Below are 24,992 nucleotides of genomic sequence, written 5' to 3' on the forward strand. Positions count from 1 at the left end.
GTATAAGTGATTGAGGTAATATGACAGTAGTATGAGAGATGGTTTTTCATGATGGGTTGACGAGCCTCAATATTTTTGAAAGCCAGATCCCCAACACTACTGTTCCACAAGCAAGGTAATATGAAAAAACAATGCAAAGAGAGAGAAAGAATATTGCCGAAGCGATGTACCGTACAAAACCGCTTTCTGTTCAGTTCGTATTGGAATAAATTCTCCATCATCTCTGTTTTTTATGTTTATTCAACGAGAAAAGCACTCTTGTCGGAAGCGCTAGGCTATAATGTTTATTGAGCTCAGCGATTAAAAGAAAACATAAATTTATGACGTTTTTTTATTCAATGACTGCATCGCGAAAAATTAGGACCATGAAAACAAGTCAGTACTTCCCAATCCAATACCGGCAGCATGCGCAAACGGAACCGCAATTGGAAATTGTCTTGCAGGATGATAAAATAAAATTAAAATAAAGTGATTCTCATTTCTTTGTCCTTCGAGAACGGAATCTCTTTCTCTGCAGAAGAGAAATGTTCAGTTTTACGACTAAACGTTGGGGGAAAGAATGCACAAAGCCGATTATGTCCAATGAATGGTTGGAAATAAATGTAGGACAGTTATAATTTTTCAACAATCTTTTTAGCGCAGAGCTGCGCTTCAAAAGCTCCACACAGTTTGCTTTTCTTTCTTCCTTTCCAATTGAACATAAAGTGAATCGTGGAAATGAAGATTCTGGAATGGAATGGAGCACCATGTGGGGATACAACATTCATCGTTTTAACCGAATTTTCAGCCCTCACCTTCTAACAACGCAATTCGTTCCTCCCCGACAGGGGTTCGTAGAAATACATGACCAATATGTGGTACAGTGGTTTTGAATTAAATGAATATGCATACCGACATGATTTACAAGGAACGATTCGGTCCCAGAATCTCGGTCTGCTCTCTATGGAGCTTCCGTTTTTTTCTATATACCATGTGACAATCGCCAACGTAGTGAATTTGGTTGAAGTACATCACATGAGTCAAGTGATTTATGCGCTCATCGTAGGTTTTTATTATTTGCATCCGAATTCGTCATCATACTGGTAACATATTGTTCGACCTTAACTCGAGCGGAATCGAATATTTTTCAAATTTCGTCCCATTTTCGATTTCAATACGTCATACACCAATACACTAGCATAACGCTTGATTAGTTCAGAAATAGAAAAGAGTTTACTGGGAACGATAACAACAGCATTGTTTTTTATACTAGGCAAATCATCTCAAAAGCCAAAACTACCGATTCTTCGCATTCAAAACAAAATTAAACTATGGAATATTGTTCCATTAGGCGCAGCTCCGCCAGTTCTTCCAGTTGGCACCACTAAGAGTGTAACTTTTTTATGATGTAGCTCCGCATTTGAGCCTTATTTAAAATTATAATCATAAAAACACACACGTTTAAAATTGGATGCATGTTTCATCGCAGAATATAACTTGCGAGCGCCGTGTGAGAACAGTGAGTATTTCAACGAGATGTAATTATTATTCGTAAAACAAAAACTTGTAAAAAAGGGGGTCAAATTTAACCAGCAAAACAAGGTCGCAGAGCGAATCAAAATTGGTTTTTTTTTTGCTCCGAAACAATAATTAAACTGCAACGATGGGAAAAGTTTCGGAATAACTATTCTAACATCCGACAATGCAACTTGTAAATCTAGCAAATTTATCCTTTGCATAAATAAGCTATGCATGAAATTTTAATGCGAAACGGTAGTGCTTCGCTGGAAGCTCAAGCTGATGGTTCTCAGTATAAAACAGAAACGTGAGCTGGACTAATGTTCGTGCCCCACAACCTTCATTCAGTTGAAACGGGACTTATCTAGATTTCTCATTTCATCATTTTGATAGCAACAGCCCACTTGCAATTAGACGCTATCAAACACTTTGAGATGTGTTCAACTCATAGCACCCATTTACAAATCATCAGCTCTGGCACCTGATTTTCACCAAACAGCCCGAACATCGGCAACACAAGGCAAGACATCTTTTGTTGTACACCTTCTGAGCCCACCCACAAACCGCGTGGGCTTTGTTCTCCAAGATCCTTCTCCAGCCCCCGCCTAGCCTGAACTGATGTATTCACAAGGGGCCTTGGTTATATTCCCGCTCCAGCGCCTGTTCAGCAGAATATATTCTCCGTTTATGTGCTTCCGATAGCGTGAACATACTTCGGGCGGAGGAAGCAATGGAAGCAGACACCCAACCAGCCAGCCAGCCCACCAAACCATGTGAAGAATCACTGCTGAAAATTACATGCACTGTCGTGCATAATGCGAATCCCACTTCGGCGTTTGGCCTCATTTGTACAAAGTCTGTTCTACGTCACGTTTCGTATCCTTCCGTAACTCGACATATATTTCGGGCTTCCCACAGAGAGAGAGAAGAGGCTTAAGCACACACGATAAAACGTCGTGATTATGGTTATCCGCTATTTTTCTGCCGGTTACTGTATCCATTCTCTGAGCAATGCTTTCAGATCTCATATTTTCAATGTTGTGGTTTGAAGAGTTCACTGTGTACTTAACCATGCTTGAGAGAAAAAATGGACCTCAAATTGTTAAACAATCCTTTCATTTCACTAGCTTTGAAGTTTTTTTTCCTATGCTTCAGCTTTCACTTTCACACGTCTCCATTTTATTATATTTATTATTTTTTTTTCTTATATTCGTTCTTTTTTTTTAACTGAATTCTGGTTGCGTCGAGTCCCAAGGAGAAATATGAAGATATGGAGAAAACCTTTGTTTCCAATTAAGCCTTTACGCTTTATTCAATATCAATCAATATCAATATCAAGTATCCATTTTGAAGGTCATTACCCTTATGCTTCTTTCATTCACTGCGTTTCATAACTAAAGAACCACTCAATTTTTCTAAGTTTCCAGAGATGTATACATTCATACGTTGTAGAATGCATAGAATAAAGTATATTTAACGTCAATTTCGTTCAACAGAATTGTTTGTTTATTTATTGTGCTTAAATATGATATTTTCAGCTGTCAAGTTTCTATAAGACCATTACAAAATTCATAAGTATTATCAATGAAAAATTCAGAACTATTGCCTGAATTACATGTTAGTAATTGGCAACTTTGCCTGGAAAATTCGTGTTGGCATACTATTTACTAAATATTTTTGCGACCTTGAGCTCTTCAATCGCGGTGTACCGCTTTCCTTCAGTGTAGATTTTGCGTACAAGGATCCCCCTAGGATTTCCAACAGGATTAAAGTCTGGAGAGCGAACCAGTCAGCCCAAAAAATTAAGTTTTTGGTCCTTAATCCATTGCTTAAGTTTCCTTGCTGGTATGAATTGTAGCATTGTTTCGCTGGAATGTGAATTTTTTGTGAAGATATCCACGCAAAAACGGTAGGAGAGAGAATTTCAGAACATGTATGTAATCCTTGAATAATGTTGTAACGTCGTGTTTGACCCCGTCGAAACTGACAGCTTTCGACTAGCGCTATCTGTATGTCGACAGGGAAGTTGCATCGTTTCGTGTTCCGATGTAATCGTCTCCACTGAAACTTCCCTGCGACTTTTGAGGAAGATACGTCACCCACGGGAAAAAAGGACAGTCTAGAAGTGGGAGAAGGATAGGAGATTGAGGAGGTAGAGTGCGCGCGGTCCGTAAAGATGGTACACATTAGTGGGGAGCGCCGAAGTCGTGAGTCGCGGAAAAATAAAACGCAAAAAAAAACGACGCGAGATAAGAAGTGCGGTTCGTGATTCGTTGTGTTGGTTCGGTGTCCATGGTCGCTAAGCCGTAGTGATCGGTGTAAAAACCCCCCGTGGTCGATGAGATCGTTATCTTCATAATCCTCGGGACAAAAACGGAGATCGTGACAACCGGTGGCTGGCAGTCTTCACCAAATTGTCGTGAGTAAACATTTTATCGACAAACATGATACCTATTCGATATGGTCCATTTGTTCGGTGGGGACGCTCCATTATAAAAAAAAGGAACAGGGAAGAGAGTTTTAGAGGTCCGCCCTGAAGGTCTCTAGCCGGACCATTAGAAACGTAGCAGCTTTCGTCGACGACAGAGAAGTTGAAGCTTCTGTTCACTTCGGAACAGGAAAGTTCGTTACAATGTGAAAGCTATCTTAAGCTTTCCGGTTGCACAGAATCTCGCTCAAACCATGCACGAGTCTCCACCAAAACTCCTGGTTTTAAAAATACTGTTCCTCCTTCCGTAAATCACGCACCCGTTTAAACCATCAGGACCATCCAAATTAAACTTTTTTCGTCACTGGAGATAACCTAGCAAAGTTAAAAGTAAAACAATAATTGAAGACATTTCGTTATTGTATACACTACGTTTCACAATTATAGAACCACTCATTTTTTCTGAGTTTCCAGAGATAAGTTAAAAGTCGGTTGAATTGAAGTATATAGTGTAGGACATAAAAACTATCTTCATTTAAAAGACTGGCCATTTGAACTTTATTGTTGTGTTCAGGCGCGAAACATTCAAAAAACAAAAATTCCAGTGTTTCAGAGCTATAGAACCAGATGGAAAAACTCTCACTCCTTCGCAAAATTAACGTCAATTTCACATGAATTACAATAAGTTTCTCATTCGTAAGTCATCTTTAGTCCTCAATCAGTTCAAATAACCCATTCGGGGTGGTTTTGACGAAGTTGCGCCTGGTTGTAGTGCGTATCTTGTTCTACGCAGAGGATACTGCTCGTTTAAGCTCTTCAAATCACTCATACTGCTTGTAAGCTTCATCTGATATTCGTACGATCACTCCAAATTACCCAATTATCACATTGTTTTTGTTTTTACATTGTTTTTACAAGCAGTAAATGGTTCTGAAGTACTTCTTTGCATTTCTGACTGTTCATTCTTCTTCTTTCTTTGTTTTTAAGAGGCTTTAAACTTTGCAGTTCATTCGCCTCTAAACACTGTTCATTCGTGTTGATGGTAAACTACCTAAACTACCTAAGCCTTTCTGAGAAAATTCCCCAAACCATAAAAATCTCAACTCCAAAGCTGCGGATCTAAAAACTAATGTAGAAGCTAATCCCTTGGGTTGGTCTGATAAAAAGAAATATAGAATTCCTTCCTACTTAGGGAACGTGTCATGTAATTTTTCAGCTCGTAACATTGCAGGCGGCAGTTTGATGGTTTGAGGAAAATATTTGCAAAACGGCCTGGTTCAGATAGCTTTTCATCAACACCAATGTACAGTCAGAAGTGCAATAAGGTACTTCAGAATCGTTTACTTATGTTTTTGGATCAAAAACACCGCGTTAATTGGGTAATTTGGCATCAATTTATAAAATCCGGAAAGCCAAGACATGGTTTATTGAATAGGGGTTTCAGATTCTGGACTGGTCAGCTTGTTTACCAGATCAAGACCCTATCAAGAACTTATGAGGAGTGATCGTACGAATAGTAGATGCAGCTTATAAGCAGTATGAGTGATTTGAAAACCTTAAACGAGCAGTATCCTCTGCGTAGAACGAGATACGCACTACAACAAGGCGCAACTTGGTCGGAACCACCCCGAAATGGATTATTTGAACTGATTAAGAACTAAAGATGACCTACGAATGAGAACCTTATTGTAATTCATGTGAAATTGACGTTAATTTTGTGAAGGAGTGAGAGTGTTTCCATCTGGTTCTATAGTTATGAAACACTGGAATTTTTGTTTTTTGAATGTTTCGCGCCTGAACACAACAATAAAGTTCAAATGGCCAGTCTTTTAAATAAATCACTTCTTACATATCACTGTAAGCTCAGAGAAAATGAGTGGTTCTATAGTTGTGAAACGCAGTCTATAGCAAAAAGTATTCTTTTGAAAACGTTCTTTGTCGTGACATAACATGTCCCACTGTTGATTCATGTGAGCTTTGGCAAAACTCAGACGTCTTTCGATGTGAGATGGTGTAAGATTTGGAGCTTTTACCATTTTAGTCCTCAACGCTCAACGCTTACACACACATACATATAAAGATCATGCAGTGTATGATAGTTACCAATACAAATACACTAGAATATAAATTGAAGCGTTGTTTGTTTACAATTACACCAAGCAGCAAGATCATCACCTGGTCTTATAGAAGTTGGACAGAGCGAATGATGTGCAGCTGAAATGAATGCATGTGGAAAGTAGGTTGCGTTGGAAGGAACGGATGAGGAAAATGCTTGGAGAAAACTAAAAAAAAAGTAAGGGGTTGTATCTAGGACACGACCGCATTTTCGACGTAGAACTACGGAATCATACTATTCAATCCGCTTGTTTATCACTTTGGAAATCATTCTAGAAGCCATAGAAATTTTTGAAATAACTGTTTAGTTATTTAGTTATACAATAGTAAAACTTATCATTTCAAATTTAAACAGTTTAAAACTGTCTTCGGGCCTGGTAAAAAAAGCTATCAGCTTTCAGCGTTTTTCGTTTATTTGGTTCCTCACATTACAATTGAACTGCGCTGCCAACTCGCGCCAGATTTTCTCGTTCCCACTCAGATATCGATCACACAATCATTTTTACTCCTATATTTCGCTTGAGGTGTGATCGGACTGCAGAACATGCAACAGTATGGCTTTTCTACTAGGATCAAATCAAGGATCAAACATACTTCCAAGAAAGATACATTGTATCAAAATAAATGCAGTGCGTGTCAATATTCCAACATTCTGGATACTCTTCCATATCCGTACTGGCGACTTCCCGTACACTACAAGCCCCTTCTTTGTCGTAGCACACATTGATACAGAGGGCTTCCTCTTCTTCGAGAGTGTGTAGTAAATGTGTTTCGCAATATCTTCCATTCTTTCAATTCTTGTTTCGAGCTGTATGTGTATATGTGTGTGAAATCCACTCGTTCCGTGGTACTTGTTAGCTCGTTCGCAATTGTGATTTCATTCCATTCCTTTTTTTGTTTTCATCTTCAAACTTCTTCAGTTCATTTGCCTCTAGCCCTGAAAAGGGAAAGAAAGAAACTATACTCCATGCTTCTCCTACACCTGTCTTGAGAAAGTCGATACTGCAGCTCGATGCTCGCCGTCAACGAAGTTGCTTCGATGACCAACAAACGAGATGTGATGTGGTTTCGAATCGCGGATGGCTTATTTCTTCCGAATAAGTTGAAATCGGACAAAAACAAATGTAGTTGTTGCTTGATGTTGACGGTACGGTTAGGTAAGCACACGAATGGGCAGAACAATTGTATAGGAAGATGGGAATGCTTCCAGTTTTCATTAATTTAAACCGTTTGTGGTTTAGGGAATTGTAATGTATAGCATATCAAACAAATCTTAGAGAATTTCCGATTGGTATATAAATCATCAGAATTTCTTCGCTGTGAAAACTTATTATTAACGTTATCTCTATTACATAAAAATGAAAGACGACGTCAAAAGCAGAATCAGAAAGTGTTTTAAACCCGAACGGCGGATCGAAGCAAATGATTTTTTTTAGGGAATTGCATAAGAGTGTCGAAATTAAAAGCAAAAGTGTCCGGAATCCAAATCATGAAGAAAAAGTGCCCGGATATGAAATCACGGCACAAGAAATTAACAAATTTTGAACAAATATAACACACTGCACGCTATTTTATACGTGTGACGTGTACGATACAAAAAAAATGAGTGGGTTATATCTATGATGTAACCGCAAGGTTGACGTGGGACTACCTTAGCTTAGCCATCATATGTTTGTATTGATTAAATTCTTGATTGAATGAAACAGTTTCCAAATTCAATTGAGTTCAATATATTTGCTCTGTGAGTGAAAAAATGAACAAATGCCGTGTAAAGTCAATTCATTTATTGTGATTGATTGTTCTTCGTTACAAGTAAATTTAATGACGGACCTTTTACGTTTGGTATGATGACTAGAACAAAATATATGTACGGAAGAATTATCAAACGTTTGATGAACCAGCCTAAGGCTGAAAATCTTTCCAATAAAGACTAAAAAAAATTATCAAATGATTATTTTATTTTACATTTCCCTCTGAAGTTTACATCCCAAAAGTGTACATACTTCTCGAATCTCAAATTTGCTTGAAACTGGGAAGTTCATTCGCTTCTAGTGTCTGCACGATTTTCCCAGGTTCCTAAGTTTAGAAGATCATGTTAGGACAGACATATTCCACTCTGCACAAAGGCAAGCGAGGACAAAAGTAATCGCAGTTTGCATTTATTTGCAGAGCCGATTTCCCCAGAAACTTCGGTTTTGAAGTCTGTGTTAGGGAAACACATTTCAATCGGAACAAAAATACCCCTGATTTGTATGAATTCGCAATGCCGATTTCCCCACGCTTCATGGATTTGAAGTCTGTGTTAGGGAAACACATTCCAGTCGGAACAAAAATACCCCCGACTTGCATGAATTTGAAATACCGATTTCTCCAGGCACCTTGGTTTAGAAATCTCTATTAGAGAACACATTTCGGTGGGAACAAACGCTCCCCCTACTTTCGTGTGTTCTTCTTCTTCTTTTTGGCTTTAAGAGGGTTTAAACTTTTCAGTTCACTCGCCTCTAGGCTCTTTCGTGTGTTTGCAATGCCGATTTCGCTGCTTGGTTTTAAAGTCTGTGTTAGGGAACATTTTTCGATGAGAACAAAAGTCCCCCTACTTTCATGTATTTGCAATGCCGATTTCCCCAAGGCTGCTTGGTTTTGATGGCTGTGTTAGGGAAACCGTAAATCGGGCCAATCAAAACGATGCAGTTAGGGCGTTTAGATAACGCCTAATATTTTACAGTTATTCAATTGTTTATCTAATGAAAAACTACATTTTGTTAGTTGCGATAGATGCGTAGAAATATTCCCTATCAAGTGATGCAAACATCTCTCCTATCCAGTACGAAATGTTCGAGCTATAAGCATTCGAAATCTTTCATTGTTTCCTGCATGTTCTGTGTTTAGGTTTTCATTTTACCCTCCATATATTCCGGTTAGACGTAGTCCCACGTCAAAAAATTAGCTCACCTGTAGCATATGTGAAACCATGTTGAACTCAAACATCGATGCATGCACACGTACATAGGAGAGAGAGAGAGAGAGAGAGAGAGAGAGAGAGAAACGAATTCGTTTTGGGGGAAGTCACTTCAAAATGCAATGAAGACAATTTGACTGGGAATATTGAAATCAAGACGGGTCTATAGTACTAGGTGAGGCCGTTTCGTCACTAAGTTGGTTAGGGGAGCGGTATATGAAAACAGCACGGAAGAAAGTAGAAGGGGAATTATTTGCTTGTAGCGTGAAAGAGACAGACTGATCACGAGCGAGCTTCGGCAATAGCGTATTGTGTTTTGTTTACAAATAAAACACAGTAGACTTCTAAGATGGCTGAAGACTGGTTTTAGCAAGTTGGCCCACCTTAGTATATACTTCTATGCGCCTTGATTGAAATGATATAGTCGAGTCGGTAGAGGGAGATAGCGACTAAACGCAATGTCCTGGAAAAAAGGTAATGAAGATGGTCGAGTTTCGAGCGACATAGCATGCGCCGCCATAACTATTTCGCAAGTAGTGACGTCAGTCGTTGTGTTAATCTTTTATTGCCCACCGCATCCATGTAAAAATGTTATTTTCAGGAAGTAATTTTGACGTAGGACTACGTCTAACCGGAAGATATAGGGGGTGAAATGGAAATCTAGGCACTGAACAAGAAGGAAAAAATGCAAGATTTGGAACGCTTATAACTCGAGCATTTCTCAATAGATCGCAAAGGTTTTTGCATCAATTGATAGGATATATATCTACGCATCTATCATAACGAATAACATTTCATTTTTCTTGAAATAAATAATTGAATAATTGTGAAATATCAAGCATTGTCCAAATACACTATGTGCCCATTTTTGATTGGTCCATTTTGTGCTCCTCAAATCGTACCGACCAAAACGGGTAACCAGAGCAGCAGCGAAATAGAATGAAGCACGATTGGAAAGGAAAAAGAAAAAAATGAGGGAAACATTGGTCGCAGTCTCACACATGCGTAATTCTCGAGCCAGCCAGTCAGCTTAAAAATCCCCTCTCCGCTGCCGTAACGATCATTCTCATCCGAACCGTACACCACATCGTTTCGCATCACCTCACATCAACAAACCAACACAAGCAGCCATGGTTGGATATGGCAAAGGAGGAAAAGTGAAGGGAAAGGCAAAATCCCGCTCGAACCTTGATCTGGAGTTCCCGCTCGTGTTGATCTGGAGTTCCCCGCAAGGGTAGCTAGGCCGAGCGCGTTAGTACCAGTATACCAGTCCACCTAGCCGGCGTTATATAGCTTCGGCCGCCGAAGTGATCGAGTTAGCTGGCAAAGCTGCTCGCGACGATAAGAAAACCTGCATTCGGAACAGAACACATTCGGTTCGGTGGACATCAAGACAACAGGCAGTTGCAGCGAGTGGCGAGTGGCAAACGCAATCGCAAAACGGCATCAGGTAGCAGAAGAAAAAAGTTTGTTCTTTATACAAACTGCTTTGGTGGCAAATCCAGAACAAGGCGGCTTCGAGGGCGTTCGAAATGGTTTTTTTCAAAACCACGAGTACTAAGTTTTCTAAATTGGAACCATTCCATAAAACAAGGCGCTTTTCAGGGCCATTAAACCTTCCAAAAAAGAGTTTAGGAAATAAAGTTCAATGCTTTCTAAAACATTATCCAAAATAATAATAAAACACAAATTGATGTTTTCATAATTTGTTTGCCAGGATCTGATGAGTATGTGAATTTGGCAGTTGTTCTGAGCTTATTGATAGTTGGGGACTTCCCTGATTATTCAATTTTCACCAATTCTTAAATTGTTTCCAGATTTAAAGTACAGTAATCTACAATTAGTTCGACATTTAGCTAATTGGACGGACATGTAATGCGACTTATTTAGTTGGACATTTTTGTAAACATAGAGATCCAAATTATGACCCCACATTGAAAGTCGACACTGTACCACTGTCATCGCAAATGTTCAATTACAGGTTAAAATTACCTCCAATCCGGCACTGAGTGGTGGTAATGCGATGTGCCATTGAATGTAATTTACTGTAAAATATGTCACAAGCTGGATGGGAAGAAATTTTCCAACTGTGAAAGCTGTGGCGAGTGGCAAATGCAATCGCTAAACAGAAAGGTTTAGCCGAACAAGATGGGGATATCGAGTGATAACAAAACAATAAACTCTTTAGACTTTTTGTGATCCTGAAAAGGACCTTTTTTAGCCTATATGTGAATCCAACGAGCGAACAAATCGTAATGAATGTATTTTTTTTGCCATCGCTCCCTTTTAACGCTCATTCGTTCGTCTCGTTGGACCCGCCCCTTTGGCTGAGTCTGCCGATTTGTCTCTATCCTGTGAGTGTGTACCGCTAGAGTATAAAACACGCGGACCCCAAAAAAATATCTTATTTTCTTTCAAACCGTAAACCCGTGTGGTTGTACGGCATCGGCATCGTGTACTCAACAAAGGAGGAAAAAAGAAGGGAAAGGCAAAATCCCGCTCGAACCGTGGTGGTCTGCAATTTCCCGTAGGTGTATCCGCCAATTGCACCGGAAAAGGTAGCTAGGCCGAGCGCGTTAGTACCAGTGTACCAGTCCACCTAGCCGGCGTTATATAGTTTCGGCCGCCGGAGTGATCGAGTTAGCTGGCAAAGCTGCTCGCGACGATAAGAAAACCTGCATTCGGAACAGAACACATTCGGTTCGGCGGACATCAAGACACCAGGCAGTTGCAGCGAATGGCGAGTGGCAAACGCAATCGCAAAACGGCATCAGGTAGCAGAAGAAAAAAGTTTGTTCTTTATACAAACTGCTTTGGCGGCAAATCCAGAACAAGGCGGCATCGAGGGCGTTCGAAATGGTTTTTTTCAAAACCACGAGTACTAAGTTTTCTAAATTGGAACCATTCCATAAAACAAGGCGCTTTTCAGGGCCATTAAACCTTCCAAAAAAGAGTTTAAGAAATAAAGTTCAATGCTTTCTAAAACATTATCCAAAATAATAATAAAACACAAATTGATGTTTTCATAATTTGTTTGCCAGGATTTGATGAGTATGTGAATTTGGCAGTTGTTCTGAGCTTATTGATAGTTGGGGACTTTCCTGATTATTCAATTTTCACCAATTCTTAAATTGTTTCCAGAATTAAAGTACAGTAATTTACAATTAGTTCGACATTTAGCTAATTGGACGGACATGTAATGCGACTTATTTAGTTGGACATTTTTGTAAACATAGAGATCCAAATTATGACCCCACATTGAAAGTCGACACTGTACCACTGTCATCGCAAATGTTCAATTACAGGTTAAAATTACCTCCAATCCGGCACTGAGTGGTGGTAATGCGACGTGCCATTGAATGTAATTTACTGTAAAATATGTCACAAGCTGGATGGGAAGAAATTTTCCAACTGTGAAAGCTGTGGCGAGTGACAACAAATCGCTAAACAGGAAGGTTTAGCTGAACAAGATGGGAATATCGAGTGATAACAAAAACACAACACCAAAGGTTCTTTTCAGAACCATCAACATATTCATAAAGAGTAAACAGTAAACTAATCCATTTTTCAGGTAGATAGGTAGGTATTCACGTAGGTGAAGAAAATAAAACAATATATTTAAAATATATATTTAACAAAAGCTGTCCCCTTTGTATAGTCCTACGTCACTCCGGTTATGTCCCCGACATTACCCACCCGTCTTTTTCAATTAAAAACGTATACTTTTATAGAGCTCCCGCTGAATATGAGGCTAATGTGATAGCGTGGAGTGAATATTTGTGAAATCACGTCGAAAAAGACGGATAAAAATGATATTTCCATGTGCTATTTTCACTCCACCACGTTCATAGAAACAAACGAAGTTTTATTATTTTACCGTTATGAAGTTGATGTTTCGAAGGCTCTCAGTGTCGGTGTGTATGTTGTAGGTTAATAATCGCCAATTAATCAAAATTTCACCGGAAATGTTACTGCTTTCGAGAACTAAGCATACGACTGCTCTCTGGACCTTTTTACCACATGAATAATCGAAATAAGCCACGGTATAATTGCCATCTGTTAAAAAACAACCAGTTGAATGATTTCATGATAATTTTGGCTTAAATTATCATGCAACCGAGAGAACTTTGAACATTGTTTTGTATCTTCCATATACATTCCATATTGAATGCAAATAATTACGACACGATATTTTGCTTGCCAATACAGATATACTTCGCCTACTGCTCCACCTCTATATGTACCTCATTGGACTAAACGCCCGACTGACTGTTTAGTCGTTTTGGCGGAGAAACTGCGTGAAGAAGTCAAAAGTCATTTTCGACTGAATACGGATATAGTCAATCTGATAGTCAGCTGACTATACTCAGTTCACTATGACTATGCCGACACCTGGTTAATAATATATTGACCATCAATAAGGAGATTATACTGTTTTTTTCTCTTTTTACCACATAGCCTTCCAATTTTACGCTATAACTCTTTTAATGACGTTTGAGGATTGATTTATTCAACAAACTTTGTCCAATTGTCTTGTTTGGCTTTGGAAATGGCAGACCTAGCTTCGCTACGCGTCTTCTGGAATTCCTTCATCAGAATGGGCTTGAGTGGACTATTTGAGTTGATGGTCCTCAATTTTCGTAACACCTTTTTTCTGCATTTAACCTCTCCCCGTATTATTTAATACATCACACATCAAGCGATTTCACTAGCCTGCTGAGCATTCTAGCGTTGTTATTCAAGTACCCACGAGTGAGACTCGATGTTGTACTGGAACGGGTTAATAGCAGTTCCGACCTCGGGGGTACACCAAGGGACGCGCTTTTTCCAGGATTTCCACTGGTTCTCGGGATGTGTAGTAATGTAATTTCAAGGATGGTCTGAGAAAACTCTTCTGCAGTCTAATCCTGTCTGGCTAAGAGGCGGTTTTCAGTATCCAACTGGAAGCTAGTTCAGTCTGCATGTTCAAATTTCCACCTTGGTCTAGTGGGAACTTCCGGAGAAGACTTGCCAGGGGAATTAATAATGGGGAAGTGATCACTATCACATTCCATAATAACTTCGAAAGAAGTTGGCTAGAAGCGATAGTCAGATCAATGACGGTTGTAGGATCATTAGAAGAGTTTAATCTGGTATGTTGACCATTCTTCAAAATTTGAAGGGAGGGATCTGAAGTGAAAACTTCAAATATCGCTCCTCTTTGCTCAAGGTGTTTGCTACCCCAGACAGTAAAGTAAGCATCCGAATCACCCACAATCATAAAGAGAGAGCGAAGTTGGTTCACTGGATGATCCAATTGATTACCTGGTGTATCCAAATCACCATGATGTGGGATATATAAGCTAAGAATTGTAACTGAAATTGGGAATTTAACTAAAATTCCTATTACTTGTAATGAAATGTTAATTTTTAAAAAGTTTATGGGGTGTCTCGGTTTTAATTACAATTGCAATCCCATTTGAAGAGGGGGTTTGAAGAATGTTACGTAATTTCTTATGTAATCTGAACAAAAAATACCAAGAGTCACTGTTTCCTGGATGCATAAAACAATGGGATTTATTTCTGAAATTAAAAACTTCAAGTCAGTAAGTCTACTTCTGAAACCTCTTACGTTCCATTGGACGGCTAGATTAGTTAAATTATTGAAATTAAATCTTTTCGGATTACTGAGCATTTTTTTTAATTAATTTGGGAGGAGCAGATGTACTGCTATCAGAAGCGGATGACTGCAGCCTCATTTTGTTGAAAGATTGGTCTATTTCCGTATTCGCTCCCATTTGTGTGTTGCTGTGTTCTATTATGAGAGGTTCTTCGTTGATTTGTTCATTTTTTTGTGGAGTTTTGAATTGTTCTTTTAGCGGAGTCTTTTTTGCTGGTTGTTGTCCGTTGTCAATTGTTAAATGTCTTTTGTGTTTTTTGTTCATGTATATGGTGTGTTTTTCAGGTTGTTGAATATTATTTCCGGTGTTAGTATTTTCACGTTCACTTTCTGTGTCCATTTCTGTCAAAGATTCATTAGCACATAGCAAATAATTTTTTTTATCTAGATTTGCTAATTGTTTTTGTGATCTTCGATCTCGCGATTTCTAATATCAATTATTTTCCTAAAGTCACTGTCAGTTTGGTTCTGAGATAGCCTTTGTTGCGCTACTCCAGCATAGATAGTGTTATCGCCTTTTGCTTCTACGAAATGAAGCCGTTGGACTTCTTTTTCGTCCTGGTAAAACAGACACTTTCTGTTGTAGGAACCGTGATCGATTGTTTTGCCTCATTTGCAAACAGTGGTTTATCGCCTTTAATGTTAGTATCGATTGCACGATCATGGCCACAAGCACCGCAAAGTGGTTCTTTTCTTGGGCATCGCAATTTAGTGTGTCCAATATTATAGCAGTTATCGCAAAGCATAGTCTCTGGTATATAAGGTCTGATTGCAACTCTTAAGAAGCCGAAATTAATAAATTGAGAGGGAACAGTGCCAACAGTTACAAAGCCAATTTCCCCAGGTACCTTGGTTTCGGTGGCTGTTAGGGAACATATGTCGATGGGAACAAAAGTCCCCCCAAGTTCTTGCAATGCCAGTTTCCCCAGGCACATTGGTTTGATGGCTGCGTTGGGGAAACCGTAAATCGGGCCAATCAGAACGGAGCAGTTATTTAATTGCTTATCAGAGGAAACATAACATTTCATTAATTGTGATAGATGCGTAGAAGTATTTCCTATCAATTGATGCAAACATCTTTCCGATCTATTGAGAAATGTTTAAGTTATGAGTATTCGAAATCTTTAATTTTTTCCTGCATGTTTTGTTTTTAGATTTTCAATTTGTCCCTCTTATATTTCGGTTAGATGTAGTCTCACGTCAAAAAGCAAGTACATTTAAGAATGTTTGATTGTTTTGTTTTGTTACCTGTTTTATTCAGGCAATAAAATTCTTCGGAAAAATATTAGAATATAAACATTTTATGGCATAAGCGCCCCGTTTTTATTCCTCAACTATTTAGTCAGCCTAACCATACGATTTCTATGTGCCTGGTCGTCAACTGAAAACACCCAACTCGTTGCTAGTGAAAACATCTAGAGTGAATTATGCGCAATACCTGTAAATCGTATACTGCTAATTAATAACCAGAATTGCAACGTACTTTACATAAAAAGGAAATAAAACACAACAGAAAAAATGAATAATAAATAAGTGAATAAATTCATAAATTCTGAAAGGTTTATTTACGTTTTTGAGAAAGCTCTGTTATTGATTATGTGTCTAATATACCCGTTTTCGGAAATATGTGAATTATTTGGACGATTTGGAAAAATCTAAGAAAAATACTGAACCACATTTCAAATGTTTACTTTAATGCGAAGCCTTTAAAACAGTCATTTCGTGGTTTTGGTGGCGTTGAGGCCAGGGACCCTAACTATTTATATAACTTTTAAAAAGCTTACCCTATCTAACACAAAAAAACAAAACGATAAGATATTGGGCCTGATTCTCGAATACACTTCACGGTGGAAACGAAATTAATGGCACGCCATTGAACTACGTTTTACGAGTTAGTGAAGTGTCGAAGATAATAATGAGTTTTCAGGCACAGCACCTTTCAAATAAAAAATCATTGATGAAAATTAACTTCTTCGTTTAAAACTGGTGTTCAATGTGAATGGAAAACTTTGTTTCCTTCATGTGGTATAATAATCTCATACAAAAATTTCATCGTATCCAGATGTCGACACCGTACCGTTGTCATCGTGGATACATTTAATTTCGTTTCCATCGTGAAGTGTATTCGAGAATCAGGCCCATTGTGTGTCCCTGAGCGTCAGCGGGAAAATCGGAGATCGCCCGAAGCCGAACGGTGACTGCCTGCTGATAAAAAGATGTGCCGAATGTCCACTTGATCGCAAAATTGACGATGCCCGTGTTGCCAGAACTGGGCATGCCACACAGAAGAGTTCATTTTTTATTGAAATACTTTTTGTCAAAATATTATGTTTCATTTATATTGTGTTAATGTAAATATTAAAATTGAAGTTTAATGTTAAAGTTTTGAAAAGACAGGAAGAAGGAGCCTGTAACGGGAGGAAGGATATCGAGGACAAGGAGACGATACAACCTTCACTTAAGCCGTTTAAGTTAAGCGCCAGGCAAGTTGTTACAAGTCGTGAAGGAGCGAGATTTGTCTCTTCAGTTTCCCGTGCCCGACCGTGAGACCTCAGGGCGAGTTCCTGTCTACGATCTTCAACCCACACTTGAATTGTCTTGGCGCTCACCAAGGAATAGAATTCAATCAATTGGTATTCAACAACATCCAGGATGGAAAGGTTTCCTTTGAAGGTTTGCCTTCCCAGAGCCTATGCTACCTCGAACCCGAAAACCGAACAATTGAACGGCCTCAAAACAGCCGAAATTCAATCAACATAAATTATAACGTGAAATACAGTATATATACAATTGTTTTCTATTAAATTCAAATTATCCCTAATCACAAATTTGCCTTAACTCTAGTACTTGCAAATTTTATTTCCTGTGGCTCCCTCGGTGGTTGAGAACAAGTGCACTTGCTGCTACGCTGAGTGGTGTCTTCGCTAGATGGTAACGCACGTAATGGTGAATGCGCTTTCTCCGGATTATTGTGTGACTTTTTTCGGGCTTATCGTGCGCGACACACACGGCCTTCCCGGATGCCAAAGGTCGAACCGGCCAAAGTATAGGGATTTCAACACTCCCAGATTAGCACCTTCGTTTGAAGGAATTTCATCTTAACTAATACACCACTCAAAATAAAATCTTTCTCTATAATTTTCTCGACTTTCACTGTGATTCTTTTGATTCATCTAGATCTTATAACCACTTTCTTTGTGTACTCCTATTGATTCCTACTAACTCAAAACGTAGATCCGTTCTCTAAGCCGGTTGAACTGAAAGAGATCTTTCAATCCTTTTCAAACCCAATATTGACCCATGACGATCGACCCGACAATCCCTTTCGTCAGCGATCACACAGGCAACCGCATGTGGATTTAAATCACTGACAAAACCCTTCTGGCGTCTTTCGGTAAAAAAGGATAGAGACCGCGTTCTAGTACCTCGTAAAAGTTGTATCGAAGTTATAGTGTTAGTCTACAGTTAATACTTTTTTTTAACCGTATAGTAAATGTGTAACATCGTTACAAGCCTCTCGTGAGCAGCCAGTGGATGTAGACGTGTTTTTCGGTTGCTCCGTGTTTGCTATTATTTTGTCGAGGCGTCGATGATGTAATAGAGAAAGTGATGTTACCGTTATGTTTATCGATTGACCAGAGATTCGCCAGTTTTTATGTGTCTTGGGAAGGGTTGTGAAGTGTTGAAAAACAAATTTTATCGTTGTGTTGCGCCGCGTTTTTTGGTGAATGGCTAACGGAAGCCACCATTAAATTTAATAAAAATAGTCGCGAAAAGAAAATGTGGTGATTGTGAATGAGACAATAAGTACTGAAGACACATAACTCTCATAAGACAAATATATTCCGCGTGTTCTTGTTGAATCATAAATCTATTTCAAAGGATTTTCTAGTGCCGAAGCGGGAATGGTTGAGTGTTTTTTTAAGTAAAAGTAATAATACAATATATAATCGGTTCAATTATTTTTCAGGTTTTCCTTTCTATGCTACCCAACGATAAATTCTGCCCCGTGTTGAAACACGAGATTTTATGGGTTTCGTTTCATCGAGTGGTCGATAGTTCGCGTTCACAAAATCACATCACATACCACAGTGAATCCTGATTATTACCCCTTCCCACTAACAAACAATTCTTTCCATAAACGCTAGGGAACCTCGCTAAAGAGGCGACCCTTCTGGCCTTCGGGCGGCGAATACCATACTAACATTCCTACCCTTCCCCTGGTGACTGTAAGGACGTGGCCGGCGTCAATATTGACCATTTAAAGCGCGAATCACCGAAAATTGCACAATGAGAATGATTTGCTAGTCCCAAGCGTCATTCTGTGTGTTCTTTGTGCAATTTGGTTGGTTCAGGTCAATCACGGAGAGCAACTACGAATTGTACAGTCTACCCAAGCTCAAGCTAAAGCTCAAAAGTTTTGAAAAGACAGGAAGAAATTGGTATTGATTTTATTGATTCATTATTCTGTGTATATTTAAACTAACAAAAAAAATCAATAAGCGGAAAGAACATTATCTTTTGGTGTTTAAAAACAGTCAACCGTGAAATTCGTAATCAATCTAATACCCAATGGCAATGCGGTATTCTTGCTTGGCTCAACTTGTAGCAAATTATTCGTCCAATTTGATTTTCAATTAACTCACAAGTCATGCCCTACGACTATTTGCTCGAAGGTATCCTGAGAAATTCCCTGCATAAAGCACTCCATCTACCATCCATTATAGGAAGCAAGGTCAGGAAGAAACAATAAATCTGTCTCGAAGGAAATATCACAACTCACTCCAACCCACCCACTGATATGGATTCTATCTGCTCATTCATCTTGTTTGCCTACTTCCTCTGGCGGCTTTGGTCCCACGCTGCTTTTTTCTTCTTCCCTGGCCTCAATCACACTCACGGAACCGCGTGATACCGGAACTTCCATGGCAGAGGACGCTTATAAATCCCATCCCATCTCTCTCTCTGAATCGATAATTTATAAATGGAAGAAAAATTCTGGAGAAGCTTCACTCGGACAAACACTATCGGGGATCAGTTCGGACGATGAGAGTGAAAAGTTTTATTTCCTCCCGAAAATCTTCTGGAGGAGCGCTAAACTACTATGAAAGTTTAATAATGAAAAAGTTCACCTCTCGTCACGCTTCTGCACCGAACTTTAAATGCATTTTCGATAGCGATTTCCTAAGTTCAGCATTTCAGCGCAGCAGATTTCGCTGCAGTGAGGTGGTAAAGTGAAAAGCAATCAGGCCCCAACTTACATTCCGAAGAAATGGACGGTGATGTAGTGCAACGAGTCCTTCAACGATGACCGTCCGTCAGCAATATTGCTACTTCAATATGGTTTCAAACTAGTTATACAGGAAGTTGGTTACTGTCAGTAATGTACCTGCTGAATTCAATTTTTGTGGGCGTTTTTTTGTAAGATAACAGAAACGAGAACAAACAAAAACAATGCATTGTTTATGCTAATATCCTTTTTGGAACAAAAATGCATGTTTTTGCAGTTGGAATGAAACTGGGAAACTATATCCCTAGAGAGAAAAAAATATATGTAGATACTAACACATTTTTTCGCTTCTTTAGTTATTCCTTGCCACTCACGATAGCCAGCATCTGCGATTTTTTTTCTGCCAAAGCGCGCCAATGGTACTGCCTCACTATGAAGAAAGAATAACAATTCTTGTCATAGCTTTGATAACAAAAAATGAATGTTGCAGACAAAGGGAAAATGACGAGAAGCAAATAGGGTAACGTTGAACGTTTTCAATTAAAATTATTTAATTATTCATTCCCAGCTTTAACGAGAAAGTGAGCGGTAAAAGGGCAACGATGTCAAAGATGAGCGCTGTTGCAGTCATTTCCTTCGTCCCGGGAGATGATATACTTGGGAAGATCCGTGCGCCTCTTTGCTGCGACACAATGTAACACCTTGTGAAACGCCCTGGGAGCAATGGAAAAACGTGTTTGATGTAAGGTTTACGCTGCCACCGCCGCCCACTGCGAAGTCGGAATGTCGGAATAGTGACGGCCCGCTTGTGTGGATAACAATTTACGGTAGAAGGAAACTTACAGTGCACTGTTGGGAAATTATCATGAAAATAATTGTAGAAGTAACAAAGTACGGAATCATATCTTGTTTTCACAAGACGAGAACGTGATTCAGGATACAGCTATGCCTCGTTTGTAAGGAATCATTTAGCTCCCCATCAAATTGCAACAATATATCGTATAAAGGGTGTGTCACATCAAATTGCATCACGGAAAAAACGCTGTAGAAATTCGCCCAGTAGACCGATCCTTTTGAAAATTCTAGACAGTAAAATAAAAACTATTAAACAACTTTTGGCATTTTCTTTTTATTCATACTTCGAGCCCAAGCCCGTATGCTCGCACCTTCCTCTTTACCCCATCCATAAGGTTCTGTACAACGTCAGGTTGTAGTTTTTTTTTAACAGAAATCCATTTTCTCTTGAAATCCGCCTCCGATTTGACAACTTTTGGGTTCTTCCGGAGGGCCTGCTTCATAATCGCCCAATATTTCTCTATTGGGCGAAGCTCCGGCGCGTTGGGCGGGTTCATTTCCTTTGGCACGAAGGTGACCCCGTTGGCTTCGTACCACTCCAACACGTCCTTTGAATAGTGGCACGAAGCGAGATCCGACCAGAAGATGGTCGGGGCCTCGTGCTGCTTCAATAGTGGTAGTAAGCGCTTCTGTAGGCACTCCTTAAGGTAAACCTGCCCGTTTATCGTGCCGGTCATCACGAAAGGGGCGCTCCGCTTTCCGCAAGAGTAGACCGCTTGCCACACCATGTACTTTTTGGCAAACTTGGATAGTTTCTGCTTGCGAATCTCCTCCGGAACGCTGAATTTGTCCTCTGCGGAGAAGAACAACAGGCCCGGCAGCTGACGAAAGTCCGCTTTGACGTAGGTTTCGTCGTCCATTACCAGGCAATGCGGCTTCGTCAGCATTTCGGTGTACAGCTTCCGGGCTCGCGTCTTCCCCACCATGTTTGCCTTTCGTCGCGGTTAGGAGCCTTCTGAACATTGTATGTACGCAGGCCCTCCCGCTGCTTGGTCCGCTGGTCGAATGAACTTGACAAATTCAGCTTATTGGCGACATCCCGGACCGAACTTCTCGGATCACGTCTAAACTGCTTAACTACGCGCTTGTGATCTTTTTCACTGACGGAGCATCCATTTTTGCCGTTCTTCACCTTCTGGTCGATGGTTAGGTTCTCGAAGTATCGTTTTAGTACTCTGCTGACCGTGGATTGGACGATTCCCAGCATCTTACCGATGTCCCGATGTGACAACTCTGGATTCTCGAAATGAGTGCACAGGATTAATTCACGACGCTCTTTTTCGTTCGACGACATTTTTCCAAATTTACGAAAAATTGACAGTGAAGCATGGCCAACGTGATCTATACACTCTTATCTGATTATAAGTGAAAGCTGAAGATATAATTCCTAAAAATTAAATTTCTACAGCGTTTTTTCCGTGATGCAATTTGATGTGACACACCCTTTAGCACGAATAACCCAATGATGAATGTAAAGTTGAACATCATTTGTTCTCTTGCTCGTCTTGTTGATTCTGATCATCAGTATTTGTTTACTCCTCAAATTCTGGATGGTAATGTGTTTAGCACCGTATCCATAAATGTGTAAATAAAACATGTGCTCAATTCAAAATCATCGATTTGAATATTTATTTATTTACTAGCTGACCCGGCGAACTTCGTCCCGCCCAAAATTTATTTTTCGTTATCACATTCACGTTTTTTTACTAAGCGCACGTTCCTAGGTCCAATCGCAGATATGTTCATTGATTAGAAAATCTACCCTTTAAAATTACCTTTTACTATAAGATTCCTAGTACTTCTACCAAAACTCGTCATTATAATAACAGATTATTTTCAGACACAGTACTCGTTCAAGATTTTTCAACCACTTGCAAATAACATGCTTCTCCGTTACATGAAATAAATGTTTGATACAGAAAATATGCTAGAATAAATACAGCACTAAATCGGAAAATTCCTTCCTCGTGTTTTGCTCTTATCAACACATTCGGTGATCCATTTTTATTTATATAGATAGAAGAAGATATAGGAGTGCGTTTTATCACATTAAAAAAAAATTCAATTGTCATGTTTGGTTGGAATATGTTTGTTTGAAATATGTGTATTATTTTTACGGAACCCCATCTCCATTTCAGAGGAAAACATTTCTCATATTCAAAAACCTTCACATGCCAAATTTGTCTCCGTTTGATTGATTAGTTTTTGAGTTATGCAGAAATTTGTGTTTCATTTGTATGGCAGCCCCTTTTAGAGAGGAAGAAGAAGTGTCGATTCAATACAGAAACGTTTCGTGTCCCCTAAAACCTCCATATGCCTAATTTTGTTGTACTTACTTGATTAATTCTCGAATAATGGAGAATTTTGTGTTTCGTTTGTAAGGCAGCTCCCCCTTAAAGAAGGGGGTGGAGTGTCTAACCACCGTAAAAACATTTATTGCACCCTAAAACCTCCACATGCCAAATTTGGTTTCATTTGCTTGATTAATTCTCGAGTAATGCAGAAATTTGTGTTTCATTTGTATGGCAGCCACAAAGTAAATAATAGTTGCACAGACAAGACAAGAGCGATGAATGATACATAAATAATTACGTCATCATACGGTCACCATTAGCGGCGAGCGACTAAAACGAGAAAGGTTTTGTTTCTCACTAATCACTGTGTTGCTAGTAACACTTTTCAGTCTTCAAGAGTGCGAATTGTGTTACAAGTGAGAAACTGCTGTCGGTAGTTATACTGCTTGACACGCGAAAGTCAATTTTGTTTGCGACGTACAAACGCAAAATAAAATTTGCTGGTACACACTAACAGCACACTATCAATGACGCTAATGGAGTGATTCTTTGTTTTCATTCGCGTTCATTTAACATAAACATATTTTCTGCGCCAGCGAGATATAATTGCTCTAAACCAGTGTCTTAGAATATCAGATCACGAGTCACGAGTAACGAAAATGATTTTATTTCAGTGTAAATGCCTTTTTTTTCAGCTTGAAACACACTTCCCTCATTATATTGATGACAATAACAGACGAGTTCATTTTGTTCATATCGCTGACGCATGAACAAATTTGCTATAATGAATGAATGTGGCATTGAGTGGGGTTCACAACTCCGCTGTTATTTATACTTCAAATATCAAAAGCATCAAATTGATATTCATCACATTCGAAATGATATTCGTTCTGGCAGTAAATTTTCCAAACACGGCAGCTGCAAAGCAGCACGGGCTCATAAAACATTTGGATAGAAACAAGCAAAAAACCACGAACGATCCCTAAACGCTGTATTTATCGTATTGCAAGCAACAATACAATAAAAGTTAGAACTAAATAAAAACCATCCGCACACCGCATCCTCAGGTTATAAGTAAACAACAGCTGATATTCATTTAGCTAAAATGAGATTCACTTCTGACGTCTCGAATTATCAATATGAAAATGACACTGGGTGAAAAAATAACCTTCAAAACATATTGAAGAACAAAAGTTCATTTGCTCGTATTCACTGGTTGTCTGGATCTGTCATTTTGATTTTCGTTTGGAGTACATAGGTTTTCGATGCAACCTAGCCCGAAAATCTATGCATTTGAGCTTAGCGAAAACGATTTTTTTCAACACTGCTCTAAACAGCATTGAGGAGTGGAATCGTGACAAAAAGTAAGCAGAGTTGAAAAACACAAGGGATAGAAGTGTTAAAAATAAAAATATAATCTGACTACTCTTCCCTGAGTATCTAGCTAACTGTTCGATCGTCCAGTAGCATTCACTGACGTAGTTGGGTCAGATTCTGTGGCAGTAACATAATTTGAATCATTCAACTTGCGTAGTCCGTATGATTCTGCTGCTTCATGATGCAAAAAAAAGAATATAACTTTTCAGCACCGAAACCGGACATTACGGAATGACTTCTGCAAGATCATATTTGAACAAACGAAAGTGATTTATTCAGAGAAACGTTCAATATATGTTTTTATAATGTTTTTTTTTGCATTGAAACTCAAACTTCCTGCAAATTTTATTTCTTTTGAAGTCATACCTAAGTAATGAACAAATAAAAATAGTAAGCAATAAATTTCGTAATTTATTATTTACAGAGTATCAAAATACAAGTTCAAAAATTTATCCTTTTTTCCCCCTGTTGGGTGTGAAGCACTGCGTCCATTATTTTGAAATATGAACTATGAACACGTAAAAATGTGCAGAGAAGCCGAGTTTTAGGATCCGAATGGAGTTCTTTTTTCGTTCTTT

General features: G+C 39.0%; 1 protein-coding gene across 6 annotated transcripts in view; it reads right to left on the reverse strand.

Moving 5' to 3' along the window:
- The window catches only part of LOC129763463 (acetylcholine receptor subunit alpha-like), a 427,268-nt gene that overhangs the window by 258,985 nt on the left and 143,291 nt on the right, over window positions 1-24,992 (reverse strand). The gene's annotated exons all lie outside the window — the stretch shown is intronic.

Source organism: Toxorhynchites rutilus, chromosome 1 (assembly GCF_029784135.1).
Source record: "Toxorhynchites rutilus septentrionalis strain SRP chromosome 1, ASM2978413v1, whole genome shotgun sequence".
Lineage (NCBI taxonomy): Eukaryota > Metazoa > Arthropoda > Insecta > Diptera > Culicidae > Toxorhynchites > Toxorhynchites rutilus.